This window comes from Aotus nancymaae, unplaced genomic scaffold (genome assembly GCF_030222135.1).
Source record: "Aotus nancymaae isolate 86718 unplaced genomic scaffold, 86718_ANA_hifiasm-v0.15.2.pri h1tg000043l, whole genome shotgun sequence".
In the NCBI taxonomy this organism is placed as follows: domain Eukaryota; kingdom Metazoa; phylum Chordata; class Mammalia; order Primates; family Aotidae; genus Aotus; species Aotus nancymaae.
In genome coordinates this window covers 2,033,718-2,043,080 of record NW_026988457.1, presented here as the reverse complement: position 1 = coordinate 2,043,080, position 9,363 = coordinate 2,033,718, and the positions used below count along the sequence as shown (strand labels likewise).

Here is a 9,363-nt window from a genome sequence, read left to right as displayed (position 1 = left end):
AAAATCTAGACGTAGGGGTGTCAGGTCTCCCCCTTCACGTCTGTGGTGGTGGAAGGAGGTGGGAGGAGGGAGGAGGTAGGTGAAGCCGGCCCCACACGGGAGAATGTGGCTTGCTGTCCTCTCCCTCCCGGAGCTGCCCGCGGCTGTGGCTGGGTAGGGAGTGGAGAGGCACTCCAGACACTTCCTTTCACTTCCTGCGCTGACAGACCAATTTGGAGTAATTTATTTACAAGCTGGATTAGTAAGTCTCCATAGAGTAAACACAGTGCTCCTGAATATAGAAATGTAGAGGAATCCCTTCCCAGCTGTTCTCAGGCTGGAGTGAAATGCTTTGAGGATGAGAACGTGGGAGGGATGGGGAAGGTGTGTCACGCAGGCACACTCAGGCTTCCTGGGCCACAGCAATTGGAAAACAAGAGCTGAGCCATCCTGCCCGGAACAGACACCCATGAATGGTCTCCATGAAATCCCTCCTCCCTCCAGAGTCCTGTGGGCTCCAGGGTGTGCTTACGGTGGCCGCTCTCTACTATAGCAAACACAGAGTGCTCTTTACGAATGTCCTCGGTCCACTCTCTAGAATGACTTATCCGGAGCACACCTTTGAGTTTCTGCCATTTGAGAATAAGATGGGTGGTTTAATATAAAAAGAAACCCATGCCTGGCCTCTGAAATGCGCTGGCCAGCACTGGCAGTGGGCGATGTAAGACTCATCGCTAAGCACAACCCTCCACTCTGGGAGAGATTCTAAAACGAGACCAGCCAATGCCTGCTCTGGGACCCCGGGCACTCCTCACATTGAGAAGAGATGGCTTGCTACAAGGCTGTGTTTCACATGATTCTCTCTCATAAATAGCAAAAGGTCTGTCTGTGGAACAGGCATTCACCCTTGCTTCTAGGAAAAGTCCCTGCTCTGCTGGCCACTAAAGATGAATAGGGCATGGCCCCAGGCTTGAGGCTCAGGACCGGCCATGAGGCGGCTGTAGAAGTGCACTAACCTGGACACAGCTTGGGGGGGTGCACAGGGACAGCCACTTCTGAGAATTTCACTCCACACGTGACAGCCAGAGGAAAGGGAGAATGGATGTGGCAGGTCATGAGCAGGGAGATGAGAAGCCACCGCCAGGTCACTCCTCCATGACCCTCCTTGTGCCAGTGCCTTGTGGAGCTGATGTGATTCTGGATATATGAGTGGTTTTCAAACAACGCACTCCCTAAAGCATCATAACACATGGGACAGAGAAGGGCTTTTCAAAGGCTACTCTGCCTATGCGCCAACTCTGCCTTACTCTCTCACCGATGCTAAGAACCAGCGTAGGGGAGAAAAGGTAACATCTTTTCTCACCCATTTATAGGATCGTGGCTGACACCCCTGTACCAAAAGATAGCGCAACAAGAGAAAAAGCATACACATTGATTTAGTGTAAGTTTTATGCGACATAAAAGCCTTCAGCAGTGAAGACCCCCAAAAGAAGGTTTTTTTATGTGAGGTTTGATGAAGAGTGGACAACAATGGATGAGGGTGACTTGTCCAAGGGGCATGATCTAAGGGTCATAATTTTTTTTTTTTTGATGGAGTCTTGCTCAATCACCAAGCAGTGGTGTGATCTTGGCTCACTGCAATCTCCTACTCCTAGGTTCAAGTGAGTCTCCTGCCTCAGCGTCCTGAGGAGCTGAGATTACAGGCACGTGCCATAGTGCCCAGCTAATTTTTGCATTTTTAGTAGAAATGGGATTTCACAATGTTAGCCAGGCTGGTCTCGAATTCCTGACCTCAGGTGCTCCACCCCCCTTGGTCTCCCCAAGTGCTGGGATTATAGGCATGAGCCATCCTCCTAATGGTTATAAATTGAGGAAAACTAGCCAGGCCTATTTGTTCAGATTCTTCTCTGTGTCCCTGTGTTTTCAGATAGAGACATCTCTTTCCTCCAGGTGTGGAGAGAGGGTATCATCACAAGAGGGTCTTCTCACCTCCTTTAGTCTTTGATGGCCTGCTTCAGGGCAGAAGGGTAGGAGAAGGTCAGAGAGAACGTTCTGCATCTGCTGCTTTCTCGAATGCCAAGGTGCTACATTTTACATAGCATGTCCTGAATCCCATCACTGGCCATGCAGTGATGCCTCCACTGAAATTGAGGTGGTGTCATTCTAGGAGCCCCTTTAGAATTAGATTGCTCAGGAGACCGCCGAGGCTGCCGCCGGAGTCGCCACCGCCGCGCCCTCGCCCACCAGCCAGCCAGCCCGCCGCTCCCGGCCCCGCTCGCCCCCTCCGCCGCCGCCACCTGCCCCTGAGACTACGCTGCGGCCTCCCGCTCGCTCCCGCGGGGCCCTCGCTCGCCTCGCCTCGCGCCGGCAGTTTTGGGCCTACACCTCCCCTCCCCCCGCCAGCCACCAAAGACTTGACCACGTAACGAGCCCAACTCCCCCGAACGCGCCCGCCGCTCGCCATGGATGCCGGTGTGACTGAAAGTGGACTAAATGTGACTGTCACCATTCGACTTCTTCTGCCCGGAAAGGATGTAGGAAGCATCATTGGGAAGAAAGGGCAGTCGGTTAAGAGGATCCGCGAGGAGAGTGGCGCGCGGATCAACATCTCGGACGGGAATTGTCCGGAGAGAATCATCACTCTGACCGGCCCCACCAATGCCATCTTTAAGGCTTTCGCTATGATCATCGACAAACTGGAGGAAGATATCAACAGCTCCATGACCAACAGCACCGCGGCCAGCAGGCCCCCGGTCACCCTGAGGCTGGTGGTGCCGGCCACCCGGTGCGGCTCCCTGATTGGGAAAGGCAGGTGTAAGATCAAAGAGATCAGCGAGAGTACGGGGGCGCAGGTCCAGGTGGCAGGGGATATGCTGCCCTACTCCACCAAGCGGGCCATCACCATCGCTGGCATGCCGCAGTCCGTTACCGAGTGTGTCAAGCAGATCTGCCTGGTCATGATGGAGACGCTCTCCCAGTCTCCGCAAGGGAGAGTCATGACCATTCCGTACCAGCCCATGCCGGCCAGCTCCCCAGTCATCTGCGCGGGCGGCCAAGATCGGTGCAGCGACGCTGCGGGTACCCCCACGCCACCCATGACCTGGAGGGACCACCTCTAGATGCCTACTCGATTCAAGGACAACACACCATTTCTCCGCTCCATCTGGCCAAGCTGAACCAGGTGGCAAGACAACAGTCTCACTTTGCCATGATGCACGGCGGGACCAGATTCGCTGGAATTGACTCCAGCTCTCCAGAGGTGAAAAGCTATTGGGCAAGTTTGGATACATCTACTCAAACCACCCATGAACTCACCATTCCAAATAACTTAATTGGCTGCATAATCGGGCGCCAAGATTAATGAGATTCGCCAGATGTCCGGGGCCCAGATCAAAATTGCCAACCCAGTGGAAGGCTCCTCTGGTAGGCAGGTTACTATCACTGGCTCTGCTGCCAGTATTAGTCTGGCCCAGGATCTAATCAATGCCAGGCTTTCCTCTGAGAAGGGCATGGGGTGCAGCTAGAACAGGTAGCTTCCCTCGATAACCCCTTTCTGCTGTTTTCCCATGATCCAACTGTGTAATTTCTGGTCAGTGATTCCAGGTTTTAAATAATTTGTAAGTGTTCAGTTTCTACACAACTTTATCATCTGCTAAGAATTTAAAAATTACATTCTCTGTTCAGCTGTTAATGCTGGGATCCATATTTAGTTTTATAAGCTTTTCCCTGTTTTTAGTTTTGTTTTGGGTTTTTTAGCTCATGAATTTTATTTCTTGTTTGTCGATAAGAAATTTAAGAGTGGAATGTAATAAATTTCAGTTTAGTTCTGTAATGTCCAGAATTTAAGAATTAAAAAAACGGATTGGTTAAAAAAAAAAAGAATTAGATTGTTCAGATTCTTTACAATCAGAGGGACCCTGACACATGCATGTGTCTGCCCAAACACACATGTGTGGAAAAGAACAGGGCTAGAAAAGCCTCTGAGAGGAGATGGTGTTTGAGCTGGACCTTGCAGCACAAGTCAAACTGTTCCAGTCAGACAAGAGAGGAGCTCGGAACCCAAGCTCTGAAGCCGATAGCACCGAGGAGCGTTATCGGGTGGGCATGGAGCAGACGTTTGTTCCTCCACTAAAGTCCTGCTTGTGTGTGCAAGCTTCAGCTTGGGAGCTTAGAGCAGGGAGGAACTTGGGAACATTCAGTCCAGACGTCTTTTCATAGATAAGCAAGCTAGGGCTCAGAGAAGGTCAAACGGATTTTCTAAGCACAGTTACTTTGCTGCTGAAGGAGAGAAGCATGCAATTATACAAAACCCTAATATGAATGGGATGAACACAACCCAACACACATCTTGCTTAACACCTGTGGTGTTTGGCCCACCTACAGCACCTCACTTGGTGTTACATCTGTATGAAAATAAGAGGCCTGTTAGGCTGAACTGATCTATCGAGGACCTTCAGAGCTAATACTACAGAAGCAGGGAAGAGACGCCTCTGGTGGCTAAGGAAGTCTGTCTCCTGCATTTTTATACTGGACACCTTTGATTAGATAAGTAAATATATGTTAGAAAAAAGTGAAAAAAAAAAAACCATCTGTGTCTATAACTAATTAAAAAGATGTGTGATCAACAAACACCCTCTTCTCCCACAACCAGGGAACAAACAGCTCATTACTTTCCTTAAAAAGCATCCTGGAAACCTTTTCCTGGAGAAATGTGCTGAGCATCGATCAGCTGCACCCATCCTAGCCACACAGCACATCATTCGCATTTGTTGGGAGAACTTACTTTATTGGTTGTAGACCAAGTTTTCAGGGTAGAAATCATGGTCTTAGTCTCACCCCAATTAAAGGTTCTTCAGAGGTTCCCCAACACTTCTGCTGCCTCTTCTGCACGTTGGTGTAAATAAATGGCACCAATCTGAATCTTCTTTGCCTCAGACCGAATGGGGCCAGGAGCTTAGAAGCAAGAAGCTGAATCATCAGCAGAGTACTCTCAGGATAGGGCTTCCTTTGGCTGTGATCATCACGTGATTCCCTGCTGCGCTGCTGTTTTCATTGGCAGTGTCCATAACTCACTGATTGAAATCTTTGACCTCTATAGTGCAGATGGATCCATCTGCTGCTAATATGATATGCGACCTCCCGGTGAAGGTAAGGGAAGAAAAGAGGCTAAATAGATCCTTAATATTTTTGAGAATTCATTGCAGGCTTTCAAGAGTGTCAGAAAGAGACCTTGGGTGATGAGGAAAGGAAAATTACCCACTTTTTTTTTTTTTTTTTTTTTTGAGACGTCTTGCTCTGTTACCTAGGCTGGAGTGCAATGGCATAATCTCACTGCAACCTCTGCCTCCTGGGTTCAAGCAATTCTCCTGCCTCAGCCTCCCAAATTTCTGGGACTACAGGCATGTGCCACCACACCCAGCTAATTTTGTGCTTTTAGTAGAGACCAGGTTTCTCCATGTTGATCAGGCTGGTCTTGAACTCCTGACCTCAGGTGACCCACCCACCTTGGCCTCCCAAAGTGCTGGGATTATAGGTATGAGCCACCACACCTGGTCACAACTACTCGCTTTTAACAGAAGTTCAGAGCTTCCTATGGGTGGACTCACTCGAGGAAAAGATTTGATGATGGTTCAGGATGGAACACGCCCTGGGGCAGCTGACAGTCAGAGAGCCATAATTTAAGGCCCTTTCCAGCTCACCAGCTTATTTCTTTTCTTAAGATTTCCCAAGTGAGACCTGGCACAGTGGCTCACGTCTATAATCCCAGCACTTTGGGAGGTTGAGGTGGGCAGATCGCTTGAGCCCAGAGTTCCAGACCAGCCTGGACAACACAGTGAAACTCCATCTCCGCAAAATACAAAAAAATCAGCTAGGAGTGCTGGCACAAGCCTGTAGTCCCAGCTACCTGAAAAGCTGAGGTGGGAGGATCATTTGAGCCTAGGAAGTTGAAGCTGCAGTGGGCTGTAAGCATGTCACTGTACTCCAGCCTGGGTGACAGAGTGAGACCCTGTCTCAAAAGAAAAGAAAAGAAAAGAAAAGATTTCCCAAGTGAGGGCCCAGCTCTTCTCCAGCACTTCTCAAGGCACCACCAGCCAAAGCCATCCTCTCCCTCCTTCATTGCTGAGTGCTCCCGGTCAGCCAGGAGGAGGGGTGTGAAGACCTCAGCAGGTTGATGTCTGCACGGCCTTGTTCACAGGGTCACAGAGAAAGCCCCTGCTCTTCACACAGGGAAGCTGTTTATTCATCTTCCCAGTACCCACAGAGACTAGCAGAGTATACTGTACAGAGAGGGTAACAGATATTTGTAGAATATTCCTTGGAGAAATGAATGGAGAAACATCAACCAGATATGGTTTTTACAGCTTCTGAGTCAAAGCTCACATTGACCTCTTCCACCAAGTTTGAAGATAGAATTTCCCTTTCCTCTCAGTCCCAGTGGTCCTGAGGCCCAGGTTGGAGCCACTGTCTGCTCATCCACCTGAAAGCTGACTCATCAACTTCCCTGGATCCCAGCCATGGATTTTCCCTGAGCCCAAGTCTTCCTGTCTTGGGAAGCCACCTGGGGCCAGCACGTGACCCTTTCCTGGGAGAGGCTCTGGTAAGGCCATTCTCGGCCTTTCCTCCATCTGCTTTTGCTCTAAAAGTTCCTCATTCTTTTTTCTGTTTAGACATTACATTATTTTTCCTGTTAAGTGTTACAGTAGCACATAGTAATCATAGAAAATTTGCAAAATAAAAGAAAGTATAAAGAAGCGAACCAATAAAACCCCTTCATTATTTCTAAAGAGCCTGCGTTTCTAGTCCTTGCTCCATTTGGGTCCCCTCCTTTCTTCTCCTCTGCAAACTTCCTCCTGGTAATCCTCTTTGTGGGAAGATTCTCATATTAGCATTTCCAGGTCTCTTTATCTTTGGAGCCAAATATTAACATAAGAATTAGCATATTATAACCCAATTACTTTTCAGCCACAAACAACCCCAACCAGATGGGGATTATTCTTAACTTGCATAATTTTGGCAAGGGGGTGAGAGATGCAATGGGGAACTGTGGTGTTCTAAAGTAAACCTAACAAAGGTTTGCTTTGGAGATAAACGTGGCTTGGAAACAAATAAAAAGATAAGACATAATGGAAGGATGTGGAGATGGAATAGAAGAAGGGAAGCATCTAGCTCCTGCGATGGGTACGTGCTGTTCTACCCAGAGACGCATGGCATAAATGATTTCTCACAGTCCCTTCCAGCCTCTTATAATGTAACATGGTTTCAGGAAAATAATAGCAGAAGGGGCCAGCTGCCAGTTTCCTGTAGATCCTCATGGAGTTCACTCAGGATCCCTGCCAAGGTCAACCGGAGACACTGAAGAACTTCAGTAGACTCTCCATCCCCATCCTCCCAGGAAGCTGGGTGGCTCCCGAGATGACACGTCTAATACAAACCTACATGGGTGGGCATCAGTGAGCTAACACATGCGAGGTCAGTGTAACAGAATAACTAAATTGCCACAATTCCAGAATCGGATTGCTGTCTAATTACCGTAAGATCGCAAGAATCTATTGCAGACCCACCATATGGACAGAGCTGTACTAGGTGGGTATAGCTTAGTTAGTAAATGCTTCTGAGGATCATTATGAAAATGAGGCCAAGATAATTTTTATTGAGGGATCTGAATCTAGATACAAACAGCAGAATCACTAGATTTTCTCAGAGAGGGCAAAATGGACTTTCTAGTGTTACACAAATGTTGGATATCTACAAGCTTTCGCCCACAGACTCCACAAAGCACAGGTGAGGACCATAGATTTCACTAAACACTATGTTAGGGAGATGGAGAGGAACTTACAGAGCACAACACATGGCATTTCACTGCAAAATTTCTTACGAGACATCTCTTTTCTAGTCTTTGTTCTCAGCATTAAATATTTCCTCTTTAAATTGTTCATTTATTTAACAACCTTTCATTGGTTCCAACCTCCAATCCTACATTGTACTGAGAGCTTCTGAGGTTGTGGGGAGCCAGGCACGTGCATGGGTGAGTGCAACCCCAATGACCAAGGAGCTGGCCAGGCTGGTCGAGGCAAGGAGAAATGGGCCAGGGAGAAAGAAGGCAAGACATGGGCAAAGGCAGAGATGATGCACTGGCTGTGGGTGTGCAGCGTCACGCCAGAAGTGACAAAAGATGAGATATTGCCTGCAACTGTGAGGGAGCTTTGCTTCGGAAGGCCATCGAAGGACTTCTTTACTGGTCTGGTTTCCATCTTTACTTTGGTCTGCCAGGGGCCACCATGTGTTCAGGAAACGTATGAGTGACATCTTCTAGCCAAAAATCCGTCACATTTTTGAAAACAGTAATGTTTCATCACTTGAGTTTTTCTCTTCAGCTTCAGTAGTCCTGATTCTTCAGCCTTTCCTCATGGGGTGTCTTTTCCATCATGCATTCTGCCCTTTTGTTTGTGTCATTCTTCTCTGGATGGTCTCAAGTCTTTCCATGTACTTTGAAAAGTGCAATAATCCAAATGGCATGTGACTTCCTATGAGGGGGAAGCATAAGAAAATGACTTCTAGCTACCCATGCAATTTTCTCTTTCATGTGTTCTAGAATCATAATTTGTCTTCCAGAATAACACAACACAGTTGGCATATTTTCCTGCTTGGGATGGGTTATAATTTCTAACCATTCCCTGGTATTTTGACCAGCTGATCTGTAGACAGCTTATATGAATCCACATCCATTGATCTTAGTGTGCAAGTCAGCATTACTGTCCAGGGGCCATTTTGTTTTAATCATCTTAGGTTATATTTTACTGTAACTCTCCCATAAATCCTGGATTCCTTCCCTTCTACCCACAAAAAATCTGGTTCTAGAAAGGTGCTGGGTGTCTTCTGAACATGGCTTAAACAAACCGTTGTCTACAAGTCTTAGAAGTAGCCAGAAGGCAAGCTCCGGGTATATATACAGGTGAGTTACCAGTGTCAAATCTAATTTCTGATTACTGCACAATTCCCTCTTTTTAGGCTGTCATTATTTTTCATTTCTTAAGGACTATTTTGGCTCTCGGGCTTTCACTAAATTGTTACTTTCAGGATTTGGGGAGGTATTTTGAAAACTGTCAGGGATGTGTGACCTCTTGGCATCCTGATTCAGAATTTTTCATAATCCCCACTACTACAATTGTTAAACTGTTACCTGTATAAAGCCTTTTCCTTTTTATAATTGAATGAAATTCATTTCCTTTCTTCCTGGTATAAATTGAGTTGATCTCATTTACCCTTTTTTAGGAAATGGTAATGTGTTGATTAAATTAAAGGTTTCACACAGGTTTAGAGTAGTTTTATGTGGGGAGGAGTTTCCAGGAGATTTTTTTCAGACTGATAAATAAGCTCAAGAGA

The 9,363-nt window shown here is 47.3% G+C and overlaps 1 pseudogene; it reads left to right on the top strand.

The window, feature by feature from the left end:
• Positions 1 to 2,441: 2,441 nt before the first annotated feature.
• LOC105732134 (poly(rC)-binding protein 1-like) lies at positions 2,442 to 3,503 on the top strand (annotated as a pseudogene).
• Positions 3,504 to 9,363: the final 5,860 nt, after the last annotated feature.